Source organism: Protobothrops mucrosquamatus, unplaced genomic scaffold (assembly GCF_001527695.2).
Source record: "Protobothrops mucrosquamatus isolate PMUCROS unplaced genomic scaffold, P.Mucros_1.0 scaffold4843, whole genome shotgun sequence".
In the NCBI taxonomy this organism is placed as follows: Eukaryota; Metazoa; Chordata; class Lepidosauria; order Squamata; family Viperidae; genus Protobothrops; species Protobothrops mucrosquamatus.
In genome coordinates, this window is record NW_015390731.1 from 21,331 (window position 1) to 25,083 (window position 3,753).

Here is a 3,753-nt window from a genome sequence, read left to right on the forward strand (position 1 = left end):
TCTCTACTTTTTGGGAGACAAAGTTGTCTGCTAGGTTTGTCAGGAATCTGTTTGATCTTCCACTTGGTGCAGAGTTTGTCTCCCAGTTGATGTCAGGGTAATTAAAGTCCCCCATTACTATTGTGATGTGCTTCCTACATACCTTAGTTAGCTGACTAGCAAAAAGTTCATCTATTTCCTCTGTTTGGTTGGGTGGCCTTTAGTATACACCTATGGCAATGTCATTCCCCCACCTTTTATATTGATCCAAATGCATTCAAGACAGTTTTCATCATTGTTGTGCTCTATTTCTGTAGAGATGTAGTTATTTCTTATATAGAGAGCAACTCCACCTCCTCTTTTATTTGGTCTGTTTCTTTAAAATAATTTAAATCCTTCTAGCTGTGTGTTGCATTTGTGGGTTTCATCCCACCATGTTTCCGTAATGGCAACAATACCATATCTGCCCTCATTCACCTGAATTTCTAATTCACCCTGTTTACTGTTCATACGCTGGTTGGATTGAATCAGTGACCACTCTGAGTTTAATACCGACTGTTATTATAATTAATTTACTGTTTATTTCCTCAACTGATGACACCTAGAAGAAGTCTACATCTCAGTTTTTGTTCAAGGCTAGCGTTACAACAGCATACGTTATATGCCTAATAGTATAAAGGTAGTGATAATTAAAACCATAGATCTTTAAAAAATATTAACATGGGAAGGAAAATGTGTAATGAGTTTAAAGGAATGAACATGCCCACCCACCCTCACACTGTTTACGTTTGAAAATCTCTGTAATTCTATATGTTGCAATCACAAGTGTGGTATCTGCCAACATACCTTTAGCAATCTCGAGGTTAAAATATGCTGAAACATGAGGAGGAACTTCTAAATGTTTTTCCTTTCAGGTCATTTATATATGAGGCCCAAAATTTCTGCTGCTAAGTGAGTTTTGCCCCATTTTATGACTTTTTTGCCACAGTTTTTAAGTTAATTGTTAGTTGTAAGGTTGTTAAGTGAATGTGATTTCCCCATTGACTTTGCTTGCCAAAAGGTCAAAAAAGGTGATCACATGATTCCCGGACACTGCATCTGTCAAAAGTATGAGTCAGTTGCCAAATGTCTGAATTTTGATCACATGACCATGGGGACGCTGCAACAGTTGTTAAGTGTGAAAAACGGTCATGTCACTTTTTTCAGTGCTGTTGTAACTTTGAATGGTCAGTAAATGAACTGCTGTAAGTAAATCAAAATTTGGATGCTTGGCAACTGTCTCATATTTATGACAGTTGCAGTGTTCCGGGGTCATGTGATCTCCTTTTGCGACTTTCTGACAAACAAAGTCAGTGAGGAATCCAGATTCACTTAACAACCTTGTTATTAACTTAACAACTGCAGCAATTTACTTAACAACTGTGGCAAGAAAGGTCATAAAATAGGGCAAACCCGCTTAATAACTGTGTTGCTTAACAACAAAAATTTTGGTCGTAAGTGGAGGACTACCTGTATAGCTGCCCAACTCATAGATAGGTGACTCTTGGAGGTTTACAACAGGGGTCCGCAACCTGTGGACCAGGGCCTACTAGTGGGCTGTGAGGGGTTTGCAACTGGGCCATGGAAACAGCCAGAGAGCGCTTGCACACATCCTCACTTGTGGGAGCAGTGGGTGAGCACATGTGTGCGTGCTCCATTTACATGAGCGGCAGGTGCCCATGCATTCCCCTCATGCAAATGGAGCTGCCAGTGCTTGCCGGCCATTTTGCGAACTATCCCCTCCCCTCCCCCGGCCGGTCTGCAAAGGTGGAAATGGGGAACTCTGGCTTACAAAATTTAAAAACTCCACCACATAATGAATACCCATAAATCCCCCCACCCCACCCACCATGGCAGAAACAACACAAACAAATCAGCCACTTGAACAGCTCCATTTCCATTTGTGGTCCCCAGGCCCACTGACAAAACTATGTTTTTAGGGACTTTGAGAAAAGCAGAGGTTGAGGGCCATTCCTCAGCGGGAATGGTGTTCCACGAAGAAGGGGCCATCACTGTGAAGGCCCTTTTTGTAATCCCACCAGATGACAATCCCTTATCGATGGGACCCACAATGTGCCTTGCCTTCCTGGCCTGGTGGGCTGGGTGGGTTTAATAAAAGAGTAGTGGTCCTTCAAATAACCTGGCCCCAAGCCATGTAGGCCATTAAAATTGATAGCCGATACCTTGAATTTTACCTGGAAACTGACTGGGTAAATACACACACCCATTTGCCAAATTCTAGAAAAATGTTCTAATTGCAAAAACGAAAAAAAAGGAAAAAAAAGGAAAAAAATGGAAGGGCTACATTATTATATTATTATCTAATATGATCATCTCTTTACTCTTTTTCTGCTAGGACCTAGCACTTGGGGAACTATTGGCTCCTGCGGTGGCATGAGACAATCTCCCATCAACATTGAGCTCAATAAAGTAGTTCATGATTCTAGTCTTGGACCTATATATTTCAACGGCTATGAAGATCGTAAAATTGTCAAGCAAATGAAGAATACAGGATATCATCGTACGTATTCATGGATTACCATCCATTCCTTCACTTGGAGGAATATTTTCGACACCAAGGGTTCCCAGCCTTGGCAATTTCCAGATTGGTGGATTTCAACTCCCAAAATTCTCAGCAGTGGCCCTGCTGGCTGTGGCATTCTGGGAATCAAAGCCTAAATATCTGGTAGTTGCCAAGGTTGAAAAACCTTGTGCTACATCACAGTGGTATATTCCTAGTAATAGCAATTCAGCTGGGTTACAATGGCTACATGATCCTGTAAATCTCTGGAATCCAGCTTGGTTTTTCAGTTGGAATAATTGCTTCTATTTAGGCTAAGCTTACTGTGTGGTCTCCTTTCCGCCAGGCTTGATAGTTCTGTTAAGAGATGTGATGTGATTCATGAAGCCGTAATAAAATAATTTTTGGTAGGCAGCAATAAGCTGCAGTTCAATCACTGAGATCTGTGCTACAAATTCGATATGAGTGAAACTGAAGCATGCAACCTGATTCAATTCCACGCAGATCCTAATTTTTGTTTTTGGGAAATAGTGATGTAGTGCCTCCTTATTGTCACGTGAACTCTAGATTCACAGGAGGTGGAATAGAATCAGCCCCAACATCTTCCCTCTCCCTGGATACCCCTCCCCCCAAAGCCTGCCACATCTATCCTTTCATTCAAATCCATGATTTGGCTGTGACTCCAGTCTTCCTAAAATATGGAGTACTCTCCCAGATGTTGCCCAGATTTGGGCTGAAAGAATGATACTATCTGCACATTTGTGGCCTGAAAGAATACACCGTAATATCTCATATGCTGAGAGGACCTTGACAACCTTAAATTGGATCGCACTGTCAGAATTTGTCAACCTTGGCAATGTTAAGATGTGTGGACTTCAATTCCCAGAATTCCCCAGCCAGCATGGGAATTGGAGAACACATTACTTTCTGGCTGGGAAAGTATGTAAATGAAGGCTCAATCATCCAGGCCAAAAGTATGTAAAAAAGGTTTAATCATGGCAACTGGAACAAAGGCTGGGGAATTCTGGGAGCTGAAGTCCACACATCTTAACATCATCAAGGTTGAGGGTTTCCTGCCTGAGCAGGGGGTTGGACTAGAAGACCTCCAAGGTCCCTTCCAACTCTGTTATTCTGTTATTGCTCTAAGGAGAAGAAAAATAAGTCAGGGGACATCCTGAGGGACATCATATGGATGACACCGAAATCTTCCTACC

At 41.9% G+C, this 3,753-nt stretch overlaps 1 long non-coding RNA gene across 1 annotated transcript in view; it reads left to right on the top strand.

Annotated features, from left to right (window-relative positions):
* The window catches only part of LOC114923603, a 7,679-nt gene that overhangs the window by 2,040 nt on the left and 1,886 nt on the right, over nucleotides 1–3,753 (top strand). The window contains exon 2 of the long non-coding RNA XR_003810672.1: nucleotides 2,375–2,539. This is a non-coding gene — a long non-coding RNA (uncharacterized LOC114923603). The remainder of the gene's footprint in view (nucleotides 1–2,374; nucleotides 2,540–3,753) is intronic.